This window comes from Mus musculus, chromosome 13, assembly GCF_000001635.26.
Source record: "Mus musculus strain C57BL/6J chromosome 13, GRCm38.p6 C57BL/6J".
NCBI classification, from domain to species: Eukaryota; Metazoa; Chordata; class Mammalia; order Rodentia; family Muridae; genus Mus; species Mus musculus.
The window spans coordinates 39,909,221-39,924,491 of NC_000079.6; the positions used below are offsets into that span (position 1 = coordinate 39,909,221).

Consider the following 15,271-nt stretch of genomic DNA (forward strand, 5'->3'; position numbering starts at 1 on the left):
ATAATTATCCTCTGAGATGATCGATAAGGACCCTGAAGGCATAGCCTTCTCTGCACTTACTTCTCTGTACTCAGGCTCTGCCCCTCAGTGACACTGAAGCCCACCATGGTGACCTCAGCTGTCACTCTTGGAACTTTGTTATGTCCACACTGTTAAGTCATGAGTCATCACTTTCACACACTGTCTACCAGCAGACTCCTAAAGGTTGGTCACTAAGTCAGATTTTCCTTCTGAACCCAAGACCTGTACATCCAGTAGTGTCCTTAGTGGTCTTTCCCAGCCTTGACTAATTTGTCCTCCTGTGATGATCTGTGGTGGCTTCACAAACTATCATTTCTCCATAGCTGTTTGTTCTGTGTACTAGTACCTCTACCATCTATTTCAGTCCACTATTAACTGTTCCGAGGTGTCTATCCTTTTCTACAGGTACTTACTGACTTCTTTTCATTTTCCTTTTCATATTCTTGAGCACAGGCCACAATCCCCAAATACAAACTTCACCTTTACCCCTCTTCTTTTACCAGAATGACCTTGTTAAAATCTCAGATGTAACTAGTTTCTTGACTCTAAGCCCTCAGTGGCCCCTACTTGCTTAAATAATCAAGTGTAAATTCTTGAATATCGTATGTGTGATACTAGGAATGGTACCCAGGGCCTCACTCATGCTAAGCAGTCTCTGGCCTACTGAGTTAATAGAAGCCCTCTTTTTAGTTTCTATTTTAAGGTAGGTTCTCATTCAGTTTCCCAGATTGCCCTCAAACTCACTGGAGCTCCTATGAGCCTAGAACTTGTGATCCTTCTATCTCAGCCTCCTTAGTAGCTGTGTCACTAGGCCCAGTTCTTAAGTAGTGTGTGCCAGTTTTTGTCTGGCTCTCATGGTTTTTATTTTTTTGTTAGACAAGCAGAAATGTCTTAGAGAATGATAGAGACTATGTCCCTTGGTTCTCCTAGAATATGTATGTGTATACCAGAACAGAGAGCTTCTGTAACAAAGAGCTCCAGTTGGACCATTATGCTTGATCTCCTATTAATGAAGCCAAAGGCCCTCTTCAGGCTCCTCTAAGTCAGTCTGAAGCATACTCTCAGCAGATACTCTCCCTGTCCCCAGTGATTTCAAAAGATGTTTTACTTGATTCCTTATAGTAATTAAAGGATATCCTGATGCTTAAAAAAACAAAGATAGTCAAGATACGTAAGTATAAATAGTTCTTGTACCAAGTACAGTAGCAAATTAACCCTGGGGAGTATTCTTCCTGTACCACCTGGCCAGAAAGTAAAGAAAAAGAGAAGCAGCCAGGGTCCTTATTAACAGCTTTAACAGCCACTTATAACATTACCTCCACCCAACAGGCTCTACCTCTTGAAGTCTCCACTGTGTGGTATAGCCAAGATGGAAACCATGTCTTTCCTCATGGGCTTTGGAAGAACGCGATTGTAGCAGTACACAATAAGCAAGCATGTCTATCACTAAGGATACTTGTAGTTAATCGTTCTTGCACCCTCATGACCTATAAGTCCTTTCTTGAACGAATTCTTACAATCCTCTCAGCTGTTAATGGCAGGGTCTTTATTTTGCTATGTTTGTGAGGTTTCTAACTTTTACGTTTTAAGGGTCTTTGGTTAAGGCACATAGCCAGAGAGTGGCGGGAAGGAAGTGGCACCCAAGAGTGGCGCTCATTCTAGTGTCTGCGTTCTAGACGATTCTACCAGAAGTTCTTAGCTCCTTTGGACTCAACACTATTTAACCATGGGCATGTTTTCTGGCTTTACCATTCTGAAATGAAAACTTGGATTAATAGAATCTATAAACACTGATCTTTATTTCCGTAGATGACTGCATCTCTCAATCCTCATTGGATCACCTTCTATTTGCTGTAGATGGCTATTAATACAGAAACGTGCAACCAGTAGTGTGCAGAGAACAAGATCCTGAGAAGTATTCAACCCTTAATATACCATCTGGACCATACTCCTGTCTCAAAATGCTCAGTGATCACCATAAGAGAAAGATTCTAAGAACCAGAGATAGTGGGTGACAATAGCAAAATTGTATTTTTTTGGACATTAAAAAGGATGCTGCACACAGGTACTCACGGTAGCTGTGACTGCGTGGGGGAAGCCCTGGGCAAGATCGAGCCAGACAAAGTCCAAGACTGGATGAGAGTGGGAGCCATAAGTCCCAGTCCAAGCGAGAAGCCATTGTCAATTGATGGCTATTGGGAGAGGGAGTTAGTTCTTGATTGATGGCTATTGGGAGAGGGAGTTCACAGATTCAGCCCTGGAGAATCTACCTGTTCTCTAGTAGATGCTCCTACATCCATGTACATTCTGGAAGTACTAAATGAACTCGGAGGGGAGGGGAGGCTGGGGTTAAAAAGAGAGGGAAGCATGTGAAGACGTGAGGTTAGAAGGGAGAAAGAGTGGGTGTAGAGAAGGAATTAGAAGAGAGCAAGTGGGAAGGTAGACCTGATAATTTACTCCTTAAAATATAAGAACTAAGGAACTAAACATAGTGTAAACAAGGAAATGGAAATATTTTACAGAATAAACATCTGCATTTTCTTCTGTAAATGCTCTGACACAACAATTCTAGACAATCTAACGCAGAATTCAGGTGTTTGGAAGCAAAGCTCTCTCTGAAAGCTTCTGCCTACATTGTGGCATGGGACATCATCTAGCATCAGAACAACGAGGAGTCTGATCCAAAGACTGAGGTGTGGAGGTGTGATTTTTAAAAATCCCAACCAAATTCTGCTAGTTTTCCAGATCAGAAAAAAAAAGTGGCCTTTCTTCTCAGTATGGCAGACTGTTGTGTACCTACAAAATGAAATGGATTTTAAAACCGAGCAAAAACTCAAATGGTTACAACAACAAAAAAAAAGGCTTTTGGGGCCCTACCTCTAGCTGTAGAGTCTTAGATTAATGGCTGTTGGCATTGCCAGTTTCTCAGAGGTGTGTCCTAAAATAGGTTGCCTATTCCTGGTGGTCAGCCTCATATCTATGTGCGTACAGGTAGCACTATTTGGACTCAATGGGCTATATAAAAGAAAGAGACAGGGGGAGGAAATGAAGAAGTGGAGGGAGGAGATATGTTGGAAGTAAGGCAAGTTAGGGATGTCACATGAAAATTATATTTAAACATACTAAAATCTTTTAAAATGTTGCATTCATCAGACGCTACTGAAGTGAGGATGTGGGCTCAGAGTTTGTTTCCCAGGCGTGAAATTGCATAAGTGCTCTTATGGGAAGAATGAACCACATTCTGCAGTGACAGCTGTGTCCTACACTTCTGCACCTCCATCCTTCCATTCCTTCTGTCCCCCTGACAATGACCAACTGCTCATCCAGGGTCCTGAACATTTTAAGGAGCAGGGGGAGGCCTCCATGGTCACTCTCCTATGTACTCTGAGAGTGTATGTCCTTCTGGATAAACAAGAGCCAACGTTTATTCCGGGATAATTCACCATTAACAAAACCTTATGTCCCCCTAAGCAATGCTCATCCCCTATATACATAGCAAGAGATTTAAGGAGAAAATCTAGACTGCAAAGTGCCTCTCTCTCAGGCAGACATAGCTCAGTAGTGTGAGCTTGAGAAGCTGAGTTCCATTCCCACGACCTATGTAAGAAAGCCAGTCATGGTGGCGTTCGGAGGTGGAGATGGGAAGAGTCCTGGGACTAGCTGATCAGCCAGCTTCTACTTGGTGATTTCCAGGCTGGTGACAGACTCTGTCTGAAAAAAATCAAAGATAGGCAGGCAGGCAGTCATTATGGAATGAATGACACTTTAGGTCAGTTAGCCTTTGGCCTCCAGTAATGTATACACATACATGTACACACATATACCTGTTCACATATACATGTACACACATAAGTACCTGCATATATGTTTAGACACACACACACACACACACACACACACACACACACACACACACACACACACACACAATGTAGCTCTCATTCAGAAACCATGATCCCATCTAGACCCATCAAAATCCTAAGAAGAGAGTTGCTGATGTGTGATAATTGCGTCTCTCTTCTTCACACACTTTTTGGTCTCTGGAATCATGCTCTTGTTTTCTATTTTGTGAAATATATATCTACATACATATACATATACATGAAAACAAATAGTATTTGCTTTTTTTTTTAACCTGTCTTATTTCATATAACATAATGAGCTCCAGATCTACCCATGCTATGGAAAAGGACAGACTCTTATTTTTAATAGCTGAATACTATTCTGTTGTATAGGTCCCATATTCTTTATGTACCGGCAGCCAGATCCTTAGGTTGATTCATGATCTCAGCTTCTATGATTGCGGTACTGTGACGAGGCAGACCTCCCTCACCCTCATGCTGGCATCGTTGGTGGCTAGATATCTGATGAATGCTGGCTTTCTAAGTGGCACTACAGTTCTATTTCTAGAATTTTAAGGAATCGCCACAGTTTACCACCATGGTTATATATGTTTCTACTCCCAGGAAGAATATGTAATAGTGTTTCCCCTTCCATACCTCTGAAATGTGTATTATTTTCTCCCTCCTTTTTATGGCTGTTCCAAGGTGAGATGATATTTCATTATGGTTTTGATGGTTATTTTCCTGATTGTTGGTATTTGCTGATTTCATGCTCCTTATCAAATGAGTCATTAGCACACATTTTCCCTTTTGAATGGATCATATCTTTTTTTCTGTCAATTAATTGCCTTCTTTACAGAGCATTTCCATTTGAGGTCCCTCTGCTTTGCTTTGGATGTTGGGGGCTATATGGAAGTGGTTGTAACCTTTCTCCAGACCATACTGATTCAATTCAATTTGACAATCATAGTTTGTATGTGAGTTATGAATTTATTATACCAAAGATCAACAGAAATAGAGAAATTCTCCAGTGATGAACCTCAAAACTAGTAAAAATAAAGATGCTAGGTGGCCAGCTCTGACTTCCAACTGACTGCTACTCACCCCGGAGGAACTGGATAGGCAATTTTGAATCCTAAGATGAATAAGCTTACAGTTGGAAACCAAAATTGTAATACAGTCAAATATTAAGAAGTTGAAAATTATTGTTAAAAGGATTTTACAAATATAGCTAAGAGATCTAATAGGAAATACTGACATCATTTAGATTCCAGACTATATGTAACTAACGTAACTAAAAATACATATGCATAGGAAAAAGCAAAGGGTGAGAATGCATATCTCCACAGCAATATGGAGAATTGCATCTTCTGAGCATCTACGTTCGTCTCTTCTCTGTTCATACTTTCAAACTGGCTTACAGCCCAAAGGAAGATTCAGAGCTGGTGTCATCTGACTTTTTAGATGGTAAAAGGGACTTAATTACAGTGAGTATTTATCCCATGGAATAGAATGCAACAGAACTCAGGTAAGAATCGAACTGTTACCCTCAGAAAATCTGAACTCAGAAGAAGGTAGATCTTGGGCAAATACCTCTCAATATTGCTTAATTTTAATGGGATTTCCATGATACACACACACACACACACACACACACACACATATATATATATATATATATATATATTTTTTTTTTTAATTTTTAAAATGACAGTTTATATTGTGCAAACACGATGTAAGTGTCCTGTAACTAGATTTAACTGGTATGTTCTTCAGTGAAAGGAAAAACAGAGGAGCGGGGCTTCATCCTTTGGGTGGGAGTTTTGGAGGAAATGTAGTCTCATTACCCTTGGTAAATAGCAGATTTGAAAGACAGGACCGAGGAAACTTGCTCGACCTAAGTCCGTGTGATATGTGCAGGCAAATAGTACACGTCTGGATGCTGTTTGTTGTGCCGACCACGATAATGGCCTCACAGGAGCGATCTGTTGCCCTTCTTATTCCATGACTTTCCCGTGCTTAGACACTTATTGCCAATTTCTTCCAAATGGAAGAAGTCCTCTCTGTTAGCAAACAAAGATCCTTTAACAAATCCTTGTATGCCCAAGAGAAAAACTCATGGGAAAATTATGCGTTAAGAAGTGTAACTGGCATTCTACAGACATCGTGACTCTCTGGTTGTCTGGCTTCACAGAATTTGGGCAAGAAGCAAATTCCTTGGGGAAAAAAAAAGGGGGAACCTTCAGGATGGCTCTGCCATCACATGGCCCTTAAAATATAAATGTACACAAAGAGGGTCTTTCTCTGGCAAAAGCCACACATTCAAAAAAAAAAAATCAATGGGTAAAAATATAGTTGGAATGTGATCTCCCAGTGAAGATGTCTTCCTTTTATCTCCAGTTTGTGACTTTTTGCAGAGTGCATCCCTTCCCAACAGGAAGCCACTGGAGATAAGGAGGCACGGGAAATACATTCAATTGAATTAAACTTGTTTCATAGGTTTTGAGTCCTACACTTTTGTTTTTACCTCTTGAAGTACACAGTCTTTGTTTATAGCTGTTGCATGGAAGGGGGAAAAATGAGTGCCTGGGTGTGCAGGAGAGATCCATCATATAATTACCTGAAGGAAATTAAAATGATACACACTGTAGTAAGGCAAATGGAATGTCGAGCAATTATTCAGGAAATCTGATTGGCCCAGGTACAGGGAACCATTCCTCACACATTCCAGCCTTACAGATTTGCTCCCCACGGAGAGGTGAAAAACTCCCTTGCCTGTTGAACCCCCCATGGGAGGTCCCTGCAATTCTGTTCACTTCCTCATGCTCTTGCTCTGCATAAAGGAACTGAGGTGGCAAGAAGCATGCATCACCAGCACACCATGGGAGGGTATCATTGTTCCCACTAATAAGAACAAATGGAACCTTGGTATCCATAAACAAAACACGGGACGCTTCTACTTATTTTTCCTCTGCTTTGAAAATCAACTATAAGTTGTTAGGGCATTTCATTGGGATTAATCACCAGCTACTTATACCGGAACAAAGTTTATCCGGTCGTTATTCACAAAACATTTCTCTGTCACGGATGGATGGACTAAAGTGTGAACGAAAGATTGCTCTTCCAAGGACCCACTACAAAGACACAAATCTTACCACAGGATTTGAAAAACAAAAGGGAAATTAAAACAAAAAGGGAAGGAATCAGAATTTTGTAATCAGAGGTTAAATATAATTTTTGGCATAAACTCTTTCTTAAGGAACTTATAGAATTTGAAAGAAACTATAATCCCAATGCTTTATGAAGAGTGGCTTTATAGCAACCACAAAACCAATACCTTTTGCTTTCCCGGTTGGTAGATGGTATCTAGGGAAACAAAGGGGTCCTGCTACTCTTTCTTGACTATCCAGTCACTGGTGGACATCAATTATCCCCTAGAATATGTGCATGGAAATCTTTGACTCATCAAAATACAAGCATAGGGAAAGAACAATGTTAACTTCCAGTAAAGCTAAGTATGAAAGTTAATAAGGATATTCCATACCAGGTGAAATGACATTAGACATGGGGACTAAGGGCTGGTATTTCTAAGTGATAATTGCACTATTTAGTTTTTTTAGTTTGATGGCTTTTTTTACTAGGGGGACTACTGACATATTTTATGTAATTTTTCATGTGTATTTATTGCAGATTAAAGAGTGCATATTGACATCCTGTGTTAGGCTAATTGAATAAATATTTGGACGTTGGGAGTATCTATGATAAAAGTGTGAGATATAGAAGAATTCATTTTGAAATATGTGACTTTCCTCAAACACTATAAATTTTCTTGCATTGGGCTTTTTCCTTCTGAGAGAAAGCATTTAGAATCCTACTCAAGGTTGTCCATGCAGACAAACACTAGTAAGAGTACTGGCTGAGAGAGGTGAGGTCCTATACCAGTTAGTTTCCCTATACTCTTCCTAGAACTAACACTTTTTAAGAAGTTTTTTTTTTTAAATGTGTATGTGTTAAGGTATGTGTGCATGTACCACATGTGTCCTGATGCCTTTAGAGACCAGAAGACAGGATCTCATCTTCTGGAACTGGAGTTATAGATGGTTTGTGAGCCACCCAAAGGGTTTTTGGAAATGGACTTTCCAGGACTTCTAAAAGAGCATCAAGTGGTCTTCACTGCTGAGCCATCTCTCTAGTGCCCTAAGGTTTACGTATTCATTTTATGTGTATGTGCTTGCATATATGTGCTACACAAGTGCATGTGTCTATGGGATCCAGAAGAGGGCATCATGGGATATTTTTGAGCTAGAGTTCCAGGAAGTTATAAGCTGTTCAATGCAGGTACTGAAACTAAGCTCCAGTCTTCTAGAAGCAACAACTCCCTTAACCACAGAACCATCACTCTAGTCCCTAAAGCTAAGGATTTCAAAAAAAGGATTGAGCCACCTCCTGCTTTTCTCATTAGTCTATTCACATGAGGAAAACTTAGACATACTCTAGCAGCCTCAGGGAAAGGCTGGCAAAGAAGTAAAACTATCTTCTAGCAATGCCCAGTGATCTAGCTCAGCAATTACGTTCTCCTTGTGCAGGCTCTCTTGATTTCATTATTGGTTCAAAACAACAATAACCACCACCACCACAACAACAACAGCAACAACAATTAATTGAAACAAATATTAAAAGTGCCTGACAGTAGAAACTTGGACTTGTCCTTAAGCTTTTCTTCCATTATCTCAGGTGAGTCCAAGTATTCTCACCCTCATTTTACTGAAAAGGAACAGAGAAGAACTGTTTGTGTTCGCTATCTTTTCCTGGATTAGAAGTCCCCAGTGTCTAATCCAGTAAAAGATAAAGAACACAGATAAGCCAAGCTCTTTTCCTGCAATCTCCCTAGACCAAGCTCTTTCTCCGGCCTTCAGCAAGATAGTAGCACAGGACACAGCTGTCTACAGGCTCTCTTCAAGCTCTCTACATCTTACCCCTTAGGTAGAAAAAGTGGGGAAATTGAATCACTAATGCTTAAGAAAGATCAAAACCATTCAACTTTTTATTTTTGAAAAAATATTAAACATTGCCGATTGGAAAGGTTGTTTGAGACAAAAATGATAAACGCATAATGGACAACCAAGTTGGGAAGAACTGAGACAACTGCTCCACCTATGGCTCAAGGGTTGGCCATGTTCTCCGCTTCTTTCTTTTCTTTTGCTTTTGCTCAAAGGATCCATCTCCACCTAACTTCCAAGAGAGTGATGTTTTTGTCTCCTTCACTGGTACCCTCTAACACTTCCCATCCTCAGCTGGGTGCCATGGTTTTAAGCTCAAGTACACTGCTGTAGCAAAACATGATGGGCAGGGTGATTTTGAACTGGAATCAATGGCTGGTAGTTATACAAACTGAGACAACTAAGATAAACGCATGGAAGACTTTATAGTTTGGTGAAGGCAGATTGCCTGGTCCATGTTTACTGGGTTTTCACATGATGGCTGAATCTGAACACTTCTCTGGAGGGTCCAGTCCCAGTGAGTAGGGCTCAGCTCTACCCCTGTATTCCCATTGATTCCCAGTGCTTTCAGCTTCTAATTTCACCCAAGATAATGTTGGGACAATGACAATGCACAGATGTTCCAACTACAGCATCTTAATTCTCAATACCATTTCTGTCTCTGCTATGACATACTTGTAGGATGCCCTGGATTCACCTAGGATTTCTCATCTTCAAGTTCAAACACCCTTCTTGAACATTTCCTGGCTTACATAAGCAACAAGTGATCTCCCTAAAGTACAGGTCTTGCTGTGCCACAAGGATTCATTCCTTATTACCCAGCACAGCCTTAAGATCAAGGTGAGAGCTTGTTAATACAGATTGCTTGGCTTGGACTTTACAGGTCCCAAGTTGATCGGTTTGTGAGGATCCCTAAAAACATACATTTCTAACAAGTTCCCAAGTGGCGCCAATGGTTCCAACATGCTCCCTGGAGAACCATTCACCAAGAATAATTCAGCTTAGACCCTATCTCTTATTGTAAATTCTAAGCTTTGGCTGTCTTAAGTCAATTCATGATCAACATAATAAAATCTAGGAGTGTACACTCCTTCTCTCTGATGGCAGAGTAGAGGCAGTTCTACCACACAAATTAATACTATAACTTGTTTCATGCAGAGAGCTGCAGAGGCAAGTATCTGGCTCTGAACCCTATCTCTATGTCCAAAGGCCTGCAAGACCTTGAACATGCATGCACTCACCATTGTGTACTGGAACTTTCTCCTTTATCCTTTAGAGATGAGGATGTGACTACTCAGAAACAGAATCTAGCACCTTTGTAGGCATTTAGTTAGCCACTACATTTTTTATACCTGTGTTGTCCTTCAGATGCCAAACCTTAAACCATTTTGCCGTCAGAATTCTTAGCTCTAATTCTTACCATAGTTCTGTAAGCTATGTTGTGCCCAGTTTGATGGGAGGACTGTGAGACAGCTGGCTTCATTGTCACTTTGACATAATCTTGAATCTTCCAGCAAGAGACTCTCCATTAGGTGGAGGGGGCATTTCTTAAAGAAGTATTGTCTGTGGACACTTTTGTAGGGGAAGGTTTAGGTTAGATTAACTGATTTGGGAAGGCCCAGTCCACAGTGGGCAGCTACAGTAGCAGGGTGTGAGTCATGGACTGTGTAAGGGTATGGAAAGTGAGCTGAGTGGTAGACTGACATCATATATCCTCTACCCACTCTTGACTGTGGGTGTGACCAGTTGCTGCCTTGTGTTCCTCACAATAACAGGCTGTGATCTCTGCCTATGAGCCTTATAAATCCTTTCTCCCTTCCAGCTCCCTTTGTTAGGATATTTTATCATAGCAACTGGAAAGGAAACCAAGATAGAAATCTCATAGAAATTTAAACTGTGTATGATTTATTTGGCTTTAAGGATGTCTTCTTTTCATTAATTATAGTGGCCTTGTTAAATCTATGAACACATCATCTCCTTGCTTCTTTGTCCCCATAACTCTGTACACTAGGAGAATATTCAACAGAATTCTGGTCTTTTTCCTAGGCTGTTGGGGTCCAAGTCTAGAGACTTGTATTTGCTAGACAAGAACCTTGACATTGAGCTATGCCCAACCCCAAGAGTATTCAACTGAGATTCCTAGATTTGGAGAATTCCTGGATGTTACCTTGCTGTATCCTGCCAACCTCTATACTACAACCTGCCTTCATTCAGCATTACGGGTCCTTCCGATGGGTGCTTTCTTAGAAACCTTGGATCACCAATAGTGATTGAGTCATGATTCTGCTTAGCATCAATTTTTAAATGCCTGAAGAATTTGAACACCAAATAACAATTAAAATAAATGAATGTCAAACATTATATAGTGTTGCCACTCACCATTTGGATTTTGATAAGTTGAGATAAAATTGATATTACAATGGGAAAAAGTCTAAATTATGCTAAATAATGTATCCTGAGCCCAACAAGGGTAATTTAATCATTCTGATTCTGCCATTGTGTCAATGATAGTTTAAATCCCTTTTCTCAATTTAAGTGCATGGGTAGGTAAAATAGAATAAAAGCAAAATTAGTTCCACCAAAAGCAATCTCTGCTTCTCTTGATCTTTAAAATTAACACTATGTAAAAATATGATGTATTGCCCATAATTCTTTGTGTCTGTTGTCAATGTTTTATTCTTGTGTTTCTTCAGATCTTGACATGACTTTAGTCTTCCATCTTACAAAAAGCTTTCAAACTGATACTAGTTCCATCCCTTCAAATTATTACCACATAATTATTTATTTCATATTCATTGATTTTTAGATATTTGTCTTTAAGATCAAATTTGAGGATACTTTTTTTTTTGAAATTGTTTTTTCCTCAAGGAATCACTTACCAGTACACTTCGGTAATAACACTTTTTTTTTAATTAGGTATTTTCTTCATTTACATTTCCAATGCTATCCCAAAAGTCCCCCATACCCTTCCCCCCATTCCCCTACCCACCCACTCCCTCTTCTTGGCCCTGGCATTCCCCTGTACTGAGGCATATAAAGTTTGTACGACCAATGGGCCTCTTTTTCCAATGATGGCTAACTAGGCCATCTTCTGATACATATGCAGCGAGAGGGGCATGAGCTCTGTGGGGTACTGGTTAGTTCATATTGTTGTTCCACCTATAGGGTTACAGACCCCTTTAGCTCCTTGGGTACTTTCTCTAGCTCCTCCATTGGGGGCGCTGTGATCCATCCAATAGCTGACTGTAAGCATCCACTTCTGTGTTTGCTAGGCCCCAGCATAGCCTCACAAGAGACAGCTGTATCTGAGTCTTTTCAGCAAAATCTTGCTAGTGTGTGCAATGGTGTCAGCTTTTGGAAGCTGATTATGGGATGGATCTCTGGATATGGCAGTCTCTAGATGGTTCATCCTTTTGCCTCAGCTCCAAACTGTGTCTCTATAACTCCTTCCATGGGTGTTTTGTTCCCAATTCTAAGAAGGTCAAAGTGTCTACACTTTGGTCTTCTTTCTCCTTGAGTTTCATGTGTTTTGCAAATTGTATCTTGCATCTTGGGTATTCTAAGTTTCTGGGCTAATATCCACTTATCAGTGAATACATATCATGTGAGTTCTCTTGTGATTGGGTTACCTCACTCAGGATGATGCCCTCCAGGTCCATCCATTTGCCTAGGGATTTCATAAATTCATTCTTTTCAATAGCTAAGTAGTGCTCCATTGTGTAAATGTACCACATTTTCTGTATCCATTCCTCTGTTGAGGGGCATCTGGGTTCTTTCCAGCTTCTGGCTATTATAAATAAGGCTGCTATGAACATAGTGGAGCATGTGTCCTTCTTACCAGTTGGAACATCTTCTGGATATATGCCCAGGAATAACACTTTTTTTAAAAAAATATATTATCCTCGATTTTTCTACCTTAAACTCTGGCGTGAGCTTTTGGGTGGAGTGAGTTTCTGTACCTGGGTGTGCATTTCTGCTTCTCAGGATGCACAGCATGAGTCTCGCTAAGATTGTGTTTTCTTTAAGTATTCCATTACTTACCAGGGATGCATTTGTGAGTCACCATCTCTACCTCCTTCACAGCAAACAGCTCGGAGGACACAGTCAATGGAACCCACACGTGGAACTTTTGCATTCTGTATAGAATAATATATAGTATCTTATATAGCAATTAGGTTGAACAAATATGCTACAATTTGTAATTATCATAGCTATTACCATTCTTTTTAATGAATCCATTCTTGAATTAAGGTTCTGTTGGGTTTATTCACAGTATTGTTAAGACTGTTATAAAAAATGAGCAAGGCTCTCAGCCATTTATAATGAAAGCTGAGCGACTAAACAGACCTCCATTTTTTTATTTGCATTAATGAGTTCATCCCCAAATATATATGCAATAATATATAAAATTAAGTTATAAATGTAGGGATGTGCTCCAAGTCACCATGAAAATCTGCATGCAAATGCATAATAATCACAAATCTACAATATTACAATATTAAAAAATACCCACAATTAAATTATCATGTGGAAATAATCATAATGTTATTGGAAACTCAATTATTGTGGCAAGCCTTGTCGGGGAATTAGCAGAGTATGGCAAAGACAAGTCAGACCTGAATTCATCAAATATATATTATCACAATATTACATGTTCACTTCGATTCCATGCAAAGACAAACATCCTCTCTCACTAGTATCTGCTCGATGCATTTGTATTATTCATGAACAACGCTGTGATGTATTATACATACAAAGCTGATTGTACGCTTCTTGCCCCAGGCCCTGATGCAGACACACAGAATTAATTTTATTATATACACATGCATGATAATTGGGAAGGATTCGGTCAAATACCAAACTGCTCCCGTGCTCCGTCCCTCCCTTTTCCAAAAAGAGAAAGAAGGTCTGAGGTCAGAAGCTGGCTCTCTTCATAGCCTGGAGATTCTTTGTCATCTAATATAGAAAGTTCTAAGGTGTTAGTGAGCCCCGAACTGGGAAGAATGGTCCAAACACTGCTCTTTAGTAAAACAAGCACTTAAGTTCAGCTTACAGATACACTCAAAACTTTGGTCCAAGCAGCATCGCAGTCAGGCAGGTTTGGGACTCTGGTTCACTTCACCCTGTGTCTGGGAGCTAGTGTAGTGGGGGCTGGCTGAACTGTTTTTGCTAGTCACTCTAAGGTTTAAATGTAACAACTTGCAAGTGGAAGGCTGCCAACTCCTTGGTTTCATCGCTTCCACCCTCCTGGCTCATCACTTCCGCCCCATGACTCATATGGCTGGTTCCCTTTGATGACTTCCCGTCCCCCCAGCCCCTTCTTTCTGTTCCCATGCTTTGCAGAGTGCTTTCCACATAGGAGAAAATAAACGCTTGTTTTGTGAGTTTAAGACGTTCGTCTGGCACCGCTTTCTGTCACAGCCGTCTGATTTTCATGTTAGACTATACCAGCACTAGCCAATAGGAAGAAATACAAAAAGACAAATCTTCCTGGAGCTTACGCTACAACATGGAGTAGAGAGAAAGCAATTCAATTGATTTTAATAATGTTCTGTTTAACCCGGTATATCTGCATGCTCACACCTTCAACCCCCACTTTATATGAAAAATATACCTGAGATAACTCAGTGTTCCCTTAGCCTCCGTTGTTTATTGTACTTACATGCTCAGCTATCTCATTTAGGGATAGCCCCCATCTCAGGAGCCACTGTGCACATGGCCTGTAACTGGCTGTGCAGAATCCACTCGGATGGACTCATCCCGGCAGCAGCTCAAGTCTGTGCATAATCCAGATGAACCTATCAGCCACCCCTTTCCCTCTTAAGTTGAATATCTCTGCATTTGTGATTTAGAAACACACACACACACACACACACACACACACACACACACCAGAATAAAGAAAGACCCCTTAAACCAAGCTTTAAAAGTTGGGAAGGAGCAGTAGTTTTCGCTCTGCTAGGATTTAGGATCTTGGATGGTATTACATCTGGATCCACGTTTACACAGTCTGAATTAAAATGTTCACGGAAGAAAGTGCAAAATGAACAACGAAGTCAAACATGTTCAGAGTCTGACAGTCTCAGGGCTCCATCACACCATTACCTAGTGCATGATATCTAAGCTCACAAATCCTAATTCATAAAATGATATTACTCTCTCTCTCTCTCTCTCTCTTAGGCCAGTGAGGAGAGTTAAATTAGATATATTGTGCTTAGTATGGTGCCTGAGATGTATTAGCTGTTCAATAAATTTTTCTCAAAGATTTATTTTAAACTCTGTGTGTGTGTGTATTGGGGTGGGGAGGGGACAGTTAAGAGCACATGTTCACCCTGTGCTTGCGCATGCTATATGTGTTTGGAGGAAGAACATTGGATCTCTTGAAGTTGGAGTTAAACAGGCAGTTGT

At 40.3% G+C, this 15,271-nt stretch overlaps 1 long non-coding RNA gene across 1 annotated transcript; it reads right to left on the reverse strand.

The window, feature by feature from the left end:
• Positions 1 to 3,645: 3,645 nt before the first annotated feature.
• Positions 3,646 to 13,991, reverse strand: Gm40924. Its single transcript, XR_873275.1, has 3 exons — positions 13,917 to 13,991; positions 12,905 to 12,999; positions 3,646 to 3,732 (listed from the first exon to the last, which is right to left on the reverse strand). It is a non-coding gene; the product is annotated as a predicted gene, 40924 (long non-coding RNA).
• Between the last annotated feature and the right edge of the window lie 1,280 nt (positions 13,992 to 15,271).